Source organism: Zalophus californianus, chromosome 13, assembly GCF_009762305.2.
Source record: "Zalophus californianus isolate mZalCal1 chromosome 13, mZalCal1.pri.v2, whole genome shotgun sequence".
Lineage (NCBI taxonomy): Eukaryota > Metazoa > Chordata > Mammalia > Carnivora > Otariidae > Zalophus > Zalophus californianus.
Window position 1 is genome coordinate 64,998,134 of NC_045607.1, and position 11,041 is coordinate 65,009,174.

Sequence of the window (11,041 nt, forward strand, 5' to 3'; positions counted from 1 at the left end):
TACAATGAGGGAGAAACAAATTTATTTTCTTATCGGAGACAGCACAATCTCCAAGTACCATTACCTATTTTAACAATCTTTCAGTATTCTAAAGAACTGACTGCCAGGGGTACCTGGCAGGCTCAGTTGGTAGAGCATGCAACTCTTAATCTCAGGGTCATGAGGTCAAGCCCCACATTGGGCGGCGAGCCTACTAAAAAAAAAGCTGCCAAATCCCAGAACAGTATAATTAGCTTAACTATCAGATGATTGACACTTGATACATAATTAATAAGCTAAGAAACTACTTGGCCTGACTTGTGGCAATTATACTTCTGTACCTGTGCCCCCCAAATTTAAAAAATGTTCAAACAAAAACAAGTACAAAGGTCATAACTGCAATATTCACAATAGCCAGAAGATGGAAACAACCTAAATGTCCATCAACAGACGAATGGATAAATAAAATGATATATTTGTAAAATACAATATAACTTAGGCCATAAAAAGGAAGAAAGTACTGATACATACTACAATACACATAAACCTTGAAACATGCTAAACTGAAAAAGCCAAACACTAAAAGGGTAGAACATGACATTACAGGATAAAATACTCTATCCACTAAGAATCCTGTGTGCAGAGGAGTTAAGATGGTGGAGGAGTAGGGGACCCTAAGTCTGTCTGGTCCCTGGAATTCAGTTAGATAGTTATCAAATCATTCTGAATACCTGTCAAATCAATGGGAGATCTGAGAAAAGAAATGATGCAATTCTATAACTGGAAAAGCAACCACTTTTTGGAATGTAGGAGGTGTGGAGACTTGAAACCAGGGCGAGGATACAGCAGCAGGAGGGAGCTGGATCGAGGGGGCTACCACAATTATAAGCAGCAGAGCACAAAATCAGAACTTTTAGAAGTCTACTACAGTGGGGGACGTCCCTGGCTTAAAGGTGCTCAGGTGGTGGAGCGGGGTGGAATCCCAGGTGAGACAGGATTGTCTTAGAATCCCCAGGGTCATAAGAACAGAGGTGCCTGAGTGTGGCAGAGTTCCCAGGCATCAGAGCAGGGAAGCCAGCTGAAAACAGCAAGTCTAGGCACCGGCTTTCTGCTTGGTGTTGCCATAAACGGCGAACTGCTTCATGGTCTCATGACCACTCTCTGGGCAGGGGTCCAGCAAAAGGCAGAAGTGTAATAAGACCCCCACCTTCCCCCAGGAGTAAGGGCGTGGGTCCGCACCATGGGAGTCCCTAGAATTTGGAGACTTGAAGCTCAGTCACATGACTGAGATAAAAATGCTCAGTCACAAGCTGAGTGAACGCAGAGTTCAGATGCAAAACCAGGGAGAAAAAAGTGATTGCTTTTCTTTCAGTGCTCACTGTAGAGTGGGGTGTGAACTTTCATCTCTGGGTCTAGAGAGTGGGGTGCCACCATTTTCATCCCCCTCATCAGTGCTGAAAGCCTTCAGAGAGCAAAACAGCACCACATAAGATAATCTGGAGCCAGGCCCCCTGAAAAGGGAGGCAAAATTCCACAAGGGCAGGAGCACCTGTGAATCATCACAACAGTCCCCACTCCAAGAAGATCAGCAGGAAAAACAGGCTACCACTAAGTTTACTGATCAATAGAGAACTGCAAAACTTCAGCTCTTGGAGAAAACAGTATATAGCATTCATGATTTGTTATTCTTTAGTTGTTCTGTTTGGTTTTTTTTTTTTTAGCTATTTTCTTTTTTTCTCTTATTCTTTTCTAATTTTTATTTTTTATATATACTTATGTATATATATTTTTATTTTTGGTTTCCATTCATTGAATTTTATTTTTTTTTAAGATTTTATTTATTTATTTGACAGAGAGACACAGCGAGAGAGGGAACACAAGCAGGGGGAGTGGGAAAGGGAGAAGCAGGCTTCCCGCTGAGGAGGGACCCTGATGCGGGGCTCGATCCCAGGACCCCGAGATCATGACCTGAGCCGAAGGCAGACACTTAATGACTGAGTCACTCAGGCGCCCCCATTGAATTTTACTTTATTTTCGTATGTATAAGTTTGTCTTTCTTTCCTATTTTGGGATCTGGTTTCTTTTAACAAACAAACCAAAATACACACAACATCTAGTATTTTGCTTTGTCTGTTTTGTTTCTGGTTTGATTTTTTTCTTGTTTTGTTTTTGTTTTCTTGTGGTTTGTTCTTTTTTTCTGTTGTTTTTGTTGGTATTTTTGCTTATCTCTCTTTCTTCTATTTCTTCTATCCTTTTCTGGGCATAATGACAAGATGGAGAAATTCTCCACTAAACACAGAAGGGGATATTACTCACTGGCAGGGATTAAAGGAATATGGATATAAGTAAAATGTCTGAACAAGAATTTAAAACAATGATTATAAAGATACTAGCTGGGCTTGAAGAAAAGCATAAAAGACACTAGAGAATGCCCTACTGAAGAAATTAATGAACTACAATCTAGTCAGGCTGCTATTACTGAGATGCAATAAAAAGTGGAGGCTCTATCAGCAAGGATAAATGAGGCACAAGAGAGTGTCACTGATATAGAAGACAAAATGATGGAGAATAAAGAAGCTGAAAAGAGAAAAAGACAACTACTAGGTCATGAAGGGAGACTTCGAGAAATCAGCAGTTCCATAAAGTAAAATAATATCTGGATGACAGGGGTTCCAGATGAAGAGGGAAGGGGCAGAAGGTTTATTTGAACAAATTATAGCTGAGAACTTCCCTAATCTGGAGAAGGAAACACACATTCAAGTCCAGGAGGCACAGAGAACCCCTCCTTAAAATCAATAAAAATAGGTCGACACCTCAACATATAATAGTGAAGCTTGCAAATTTCAGAGAGAAAGAGAAAATCCTGAAAGCAGCTAGGGACAAGAGGTTTTTAACCTACAAGGGTAGAAACATAGGACTGGCAACAGACCTGACAACAGAGACTTGGCAGGCCAGAGAGGACTGGCATGAAAGAATAGCAGCAACTCTCTGAACAGAAAAGCGACCACTTACTGGAAGGTAGGACGTGCAGAGAAGTGAATCTGAGGTGATATTTGGGAGGATAGAAGGCGAGGGAGGGGGCCTCCGTCAGCTGCTTCTGGCAAGTGATAGAGACTCAGAGCAAAAATCGGAAATTTTAGAAGTCGGCTCCGCTGAGGGACATCGCTCCAGTGGCTAAGCGGGGGGTGGAAACCTCACGGGACAGTGTGGTCTCAGGACCCTCAGGGTCACAGAAAGACCGGGGATGCCTGAGTGGGCAGAACTCCCAGGTATCAGAGCAGAGAAGGCGACTGCAGAGACGGAGCCGAGGCGCGGGCTCTCAGCTTGGGGTTGCCATAAACTGTGATCCGCGGCCCAGTCGGGCCACTGCTCCTCCAGCAGGGACCCAACAAGTGGCAGATCCAGGGAGACTCCCCTTCCTCCCCTGGGAGGAGCGGCGCGGGAGCACACCGCAGGGATCTGCTGGGTTTGGAGACTCCACACCAAGTTGGGTGCCAGAGATAGAAACGCTCGGTCACAGGCCGAGTGAGCACGGAGTGCAGCTGGAGACCGGGGAGATGGGAGTGATTGACTGCTTTTCTCTGGGGGTACACTGAGCAGTGGGGACCCGAGTTCTCAGCGGCTCCTCTGGGGCGGAGATTGGGAGGCCGCAATTTTCACTCTTGTCCTCCAAAGCTGTACGGAAAGCTTGCAGTGAACAAAAGCTCCCGAGAGCAAACCCCAGCAGATTACTTAGCCCGGAACGACAAGGGTGGGGCAATTCCACCTCCGGCAATGACATTTGGAAACCATGGCAAAAGGCCTGTCCCCCAGAATATCAGCAAGAACAGCCAGCCAAGACCAACTTTACCGGTCAATGAGAATGGCAGAACTCCAGCACTAGGGGAATGCTACACATAGAATTCACGGCTTTTTTACCATGATTCTTTAGTCTTTCAAAGTTAATTTTTTTAACTGTTTTTTTTTTAATTTTTCTTTTTCTATCAACATCTTATCAATGCCTTTAAAAAATATTTTTCATTTTTAGAGTCATATTCTATCCCTTCATAGTAGTTATGCTTATTTTTGGTGTATATATATATATTGTTCTCTCTTTAAAATTTTGAGATACAGTTTCTTCTAACAGATCAAAATATACCCTAAATCTCTAGTGTATGGCTTTGTTCTAGTCTCCTGCCTGATCACATTCTCTCCCCTTTTTTTTCTTTCTTTCTTTCTTTTTTTTACATCCTCTTCTTTCTTTTTTCAAACAACTTCTTATCTTATCAATTCCTTTTATAAAATTTTTTATAATTTTCATCTTTACAATTATATTCAATCCCTTCATTGTATCAACACTTATTTTGTACATATATAAGTAAGTCTTTCTTTCTTTAAAATTTTGGGAGGCACTTTTTTCTAACAGACCAAAATGCGCCCAAAATCTAGTGTGTGGCACTGATCTATGAACCAGCCTGATCATATTTGATCATATTCTGTTTTTTGTTTTGTTTTGTTCTGTTTTTTTTTTATCTTTATCCTTTTCTTTTTTTTCTCTTTCGTTTTCTTTCTTTCCCTTTCTTTTCCCCTGGTTTCAGGTCTTTTCTGATTTGTTTAGTGTATATTTTCTGGGGACGTTGTTACCCTGTTAGCATTTTGTTCTCTCACTCATCTATGCTCCTCTGGACAAAATGACTAGATGGAAAAAATCACCTACACAAAAAGAAAAAGGGGTAGTACCGTCTGCCAGGGGCCTACTCAATACGGACATTAGTACAATGCAGGACCTAGAGTTCAGAATCATGATTTTAAAGATACTAGCTGGGCTTGAAAAAAGCATGGAAGTTATTAGAGAAAGGCTTTCTGGAGCAATACAAGAACTAAAATCTAACCAAGTCGAAATCAAAAAGTCTATTAATGAGGTGCAATAAAAAATGGGGGCACTAACTGCTAGGATAAATAAGGCAGAAGAGAGAATCAGTGATATAGAAGACCAAATATTGGAAAATAAAGAAGCTGAAAAAGAGAGATCAACAACTACTGGGTCACGAGAGCAGAATTCGAGAGATAAGTGATACCATAATACAAAACAACATTAGAATAATTGGGATCCCAGAAGAAGAAGAAAGAGAGAGAGGGGCAGAAGGTATTTTGGAGCAAATTAGAAGAGAGAACTTCCCTAATGTGGGGAAGGAAACAGGCATCAAAATCCAAGAGGCACAGAGAACTCCTCTCAAAATCAGTAAAAATAGGTCAACACCCCAACATCTAATAGTAAAACTTATGAGTCTCAGAGACAAAGAGAAAATCCTGAAAGTGGCACAGGAGAAGAGATATGTAACCTATAATAGTAGAGATATTAGATTGACAACAGACCTATCCAGAGAGACATGGCAGGCCAGAAAGGACTGGCATGATATATTCAGAACATTAAACGAGAAAAATATGCAGCCAAGAATACTATATCCACCTAGGCTGTCACTGAAAATATAAGGAGACATAAAAAGTTTCCAGGACAAACAAAAACTAAAGGAATTTGCATACATGAAACCAGCCCTACAAGAAATATTGAAAGGGGTCCTCTAAGCGAAGAGACAGCCTAAAAGCAGCATAGACCAGAAAGGAACACAGACAATATACAGTAACAGTCACCTTACAGGCAATACAATCACACTAAATTCATATCTTTCGATAGTTACCCTGAATGTAAATGGGCTAAATGCCCCAATCAAAAGACACAGGCTATCAGATTGGATTAAAAAACAAGACCCATCGATATGCTGTCTGCAAGAGACTCATTTTAGACCCAAAGACACCCCCAGATTGAAAGTGAGGGGGTGGAAAACCATTTACCATGCTAATGGACACCAAACGAAAGCTGGGGTGGCAATCCTTATATCAGACAAATTAGATTTTAATCCAAAGACTGTAATAAGAGATGAGAAAGGATACTATATCCTACTTAAAGGGTCTATCCAACAAGAAGATCTAATAATTGTAAATATCTATGCCCCTAACATCGGAGCAGCCAATCATATAAGCCAATTAATAAAAAAAGCAAAGAAACACATCAACAACAATACAATAATAGTGGGGGATTTTAACACCCCCCTTGACTGAAATGGACAGACCATCTAAGCAAAAGATCAACAAGGAAATAAAGACTTTAAATGAAACACTGGACCAAATGGACTTCACAGACATATTCAGAACATGCCATCCCAAAGCAACAGAATACACATTCTTCTCTAGTGCCCATGGAACATTCTCCAGAATAGATCACATCCTATGTCACAAATCAGGTCTCAACTGGTACCAAAAGATTGGGATTATTCCCTGCATATTTTCAGACCACAATGCTTTGAAACTAGAACTCAATCACAAGAGGAAAGTCAGAAAGAACTCAAATACATGGAGGCTAAAGGGCATCCTACTAAAGAATGAATGCGTCAACCAGGAAATTAAAGTAGAATTTAAAAAATTCATGGAAGCCAATGAAAATGAAAACACAACTGTTCAAAATCTTTGGGATGCAGCAAAGGCAGTCCTAAGAGGAAAGTATATGGCAATACAAGCCTTTCTCAAGAAACAAGAAAGGTCTCAAATACACAACCTAACCCTACACCTAAAGAAGCTAGAGAAAAAAACAGCAAATAAAGCCTAAACCCAGCAGGAGAAGAGAAATAATAAAGATCAGAGCAGAAATCAATGAAATAGAAACTAAAAGAACAGTAGAACAGATCAACAAAACTAGATGTTTCTTTGAATTAACAAGATTGATAAACCCCTGGCCAGACTTCTCAAAAAGAAAAGAGAAATGACCCAAATCAACAAAATCATGAATGAAAGAGGAGAGATCACAACCAACACCAAAGAAATACAAACAATTATAAGAACATATTATGAGCAACACTATGCCAGCAAATTAGATAATCTGGAAGAAATGGATGCATTCCTAGAGAGGTATCAACTACCAAAACTGAACCAGGAAGAAATAGAAAACCTGAACACACCTATAACCACTAAGGAAATTGAAACAGTCATCAAAAATCTCCCAACAAACAAAAGCCCAGGGCCAGATGGCTTCCCAGGGGAATTCTACCAAACATTTCAAGAAGAATTAATACCTATTCTTCTGAAACTGTTCCAGAAAATAGAAATGGAAGGAAACCTTCCAAACTCATTTTATGAGGCCACCATTACCTTGATCCCCAAACCAGACAAAGACCCCATCAAAAAGGAGAATTACACACCAATATCCTTGATGAACATGGATGCAAATATTCTCACCAAAATACTAGCCGATAGGATCCAACAGTACATTAAAAGGATTATTCACCACAACCAAGAGGGATTTATCCCTGGGCTGCAAGGTTGGTTCAACATCTGCAAATCAATCAACATGACACACTACATTAACAAAAGAAAGAACAAGAATCATATGATCCTCTCAATAGATGCAGAAAAAGCATTTGATAAAGTGCAGCATACTTTCTTGATCAAAACTCTTCAGAGTATAGGCATAGAGGGTACATACCTCAATATCATAAAAGCCATCTAGGAAAAACCTACAGCGAATATCATTCTCTGTGGTGAAAAACTGAGAGCTTTCCCCCTAAGGTCAGGAACGTGGCAGGGATGTCCACTGTCACCACTGCTATTCAACAGAGTATTAGAAGTCCTAGCCATAGCAATCAGAGAACAAAAAGAAATCAAAAGCATCCAAATCGGCAAAGAAGTCAAACTCTCACCCTTTGCAGATGATATGATACTTCATGTGGAAAACCCAAAAGACTCCACCCCAAAACTGCTAGAACTCATACAGGAATTCAGTAAAGTGGCAGGATATAAAATCAATGCACAGAAATCAGTAGCATTCTTATACACCAACAACAAGACAGAAGAGAGAGAAATTAAGGAGTCGATCCCATTTGCAATTTCACCCAAAACCAAAAGATACCTAGAAATAAATCTAACCAAAGAGGCAAAGGATCTGTACTCAGAAAACTATAAAATACTCATGAAAGAAATTGAGGAAGACACAAAGAAATGGAAAAATGTTCCATGCTCATGGATTGGAAGAACAAATATTGTGAAGATGTCAATGCTACCTAGAGCAATCTACACATTCAATGCAATCCCCATGAAAATACCATCTACTTTTTTCAAACAAATGGAACAAATAATCCTAAAATTTGTATGGAACCAGAAAAGACCCCGAATAGCCAGAGGAATGTTCAAAAAGAAAAGCAAAGCTGGCGGCATTACAATTCCGGACTCTCAGCTCTCTTACAAAGCTGTAATCATCAAGACAGTATGGTACTGGCAGAAAAACAGACACATAGATCAATGGAACAGAATCGAGAGCCCAGAAATGGACCCTCAACTCTATGGTCAACTAATCTTTGACAAAGCAGAGAACAATGTCCAATAGAAAAAAGACAGTCTCTTCAACAAATGGTGTTGGGAAAATTGAACAGCCACATGCAGAAGAATGAAACTGGACCATTTCCTTACACCACACACAAAAATAGACTCAAAATGGTTGAAAGAACTCAATGTGAGACAGGAGTCCATCAAAATCCTAAAGGAGAACACAGGCAGCAACCTCTTCGACCTCAGCCGCAGCAACTTCTTCCTAGAAACATCGCCAAAGGCAAGGGAAGCAAGGGCAAAAATGAACTATTGGGACTTCATCAAGATAAAAAGCTTTTGCACAGCAAAGGAAACAGCCAACAAAACTAAAAGACAACCTATAGAATGGGAGAAGATATCTGCAAATGTCTCGTCAGGTAAAGGGCTAGTATCTAAAATCTACAAAGAACTTATCAAATTCAACACCCAAAAAGCAAATAATCCAGTCAAGAAATGGGCAAAAGTCATGAATAGACATTTCTCCAAAGAACACATACACATGGCCGACAGACACATGCAAAAATGCTCAACATCACTCGGCACCAGGGAAATATAAATCAAAACCACAATGAGATAATACCACCTCACACCGGTCAGAATGGCTAAAATTCACCACTCAGGAAACAACAGATGTTGATGAGGATACAGAAAAAGGGGAACCCTCTTATACTGTTGGTGGGAATGTAAGCTGTTACAACCACTCTGGAAAACAGTATGAAGGTTCCTCAAAATGTTAAAAATAGAGCTACCGTAAGACCCAGCAATTGCACTACTAGGTATTTACCCAAAGTATACAAACATACTGATTGGAAGGGGCACGTGTACCCTAATATTTATAGCAGCAGTGTCCAAAATAGTCAAACTATGGAAAGAGCCCAGATATCCACTGACAGATGAATGGATAAAATAGATGTGGTATATATATATATATACAATGGAATATCACTCAGCCATCAAAAAAATGAAATCTTACCATTTGCAACAACATGGATAGCTAGAGGGTATTATGCCAAGTGAAATAAGTCAGTCAGAGAAAGACAGTTATCATATGATTTCACTCATAGGTGGAATTTAAGAAACAAAACAAATGATCATAGGGTAGGGATGGAAAAATAAGAGGAAAGGCAGATAAACCATGAGACTCTTAACTATGGGAAACAAACTGAGGGTTGCTGGAGGGGAAGTGGGTGAGGGAATTGGGGTAACTGGGTGATGGGCTTTAAGGAGAGCCTTCATGTAATGAGCACTGGGTATATACCCAACTGATGAATCACTGAATTCTACCCCTGAAACTAATAATACACTATATGTTAGTTAATTGAATTTAAAAAAACAAAAAAGGAAAAAGACCATCCCATGAATTTTTCATTTCAGATCTTGTTCTTTTCATTTCTTGGGTTTCCATGTGGTTCTTTCTTAATTCTTTCCACTTCTCTGCTTAGAGTTTGCATCTTTTTACCTATTATATGCTTTTCCTTATGTCCTTGAACACATTTATAGTTTCACTGCCCCCTATCTGCTAATTAGAACATCTAGATTATTTTGACTGCTTTGTTCCTTAATTGTGGGTTATACTGTTCCTCTTTTACACATCTCATAATTTTTTTATCCCATGCTGGACATTTTGCATGATATGTCACAAGGAGTCTGGATTATGTTGTCATCCTTTAAAAGATGTTGTTCTGACCTGCTGTTAAATGACTGATAAATCCTTTTGATCTCTTCAGGTTTGGTTTTATTCTTTTTTATTTTTTTTAAAGATTTTATTTATTTATTTGACAGAGAGAGACACAGCGAGAGAGGGAACACAAGCAGGGGGAGTGGGAGAGGGAGAAGCAGGCTTCTCGCCGAGCAGGGAGCCCAATGCGGGGCTCGATCCCAGGACCCTGGGATCATGACCTGAGCTGAAGGCAAATGCTTAACCATGGAGCCACCCAGGTGCCCCTGGTTTTATTCTTGATTAAGACAGGCTTAATTTCTCTTTTGTGTTTCATCCCAGGACATCGTGGCCTCTTCTCAGTTGGTCCATATTGCTAAGGTGTGGCCTTTCTGGAGCTCAGCTAAATGCCTCAGGTACTCAGAGAGGTCTATCTTCTCTATCTGAACTGGACCTCCGCTTCCCCAGCATGACCCTTGATAGCTGAGGTACTCCCTACTAATACCATGTTTTGAAAAAGTTGGAACATTTTCTTTGGCGGCATTTGTTTATACAATATCTTTGAGAATATTTCTCCTCTCTGGAGACTGTTATCAAGTACGGCGAGTTACCCTAAATAAGAACGTTTGGTTTCTTAGTTAGTTGCAAGCAATAGACATTAGTTTTTAATGTGAATGATACTAACAAAACTGGAGGGTACAAAATAAGGCTTTTCTGTAAGGCTTATACCACAGAAAATCACTGAATATTTTGGAGGAGTGGAGCAGCTTGGCTCAAACTCAGTTTAGTTTAGTTTAGTTTTATGGGGCTTTTTAATCCTGTATGAGATAGTTGAATTGTGGTTCAGTAACTTTTCTTTTTTGTTGTTTGTTTGGGTTTTTTTTGGTTTGTTTTTGTTGTAGTTTTTGTTTGTTTTTTGTGGGGTTTTTTGTTTGTTTTTGTTACAGGAAAACTGTTTAAAACAGTGATAATTGATAGTTAAGATTGAGGCTGGGGCGCCTGGCTGGCTGC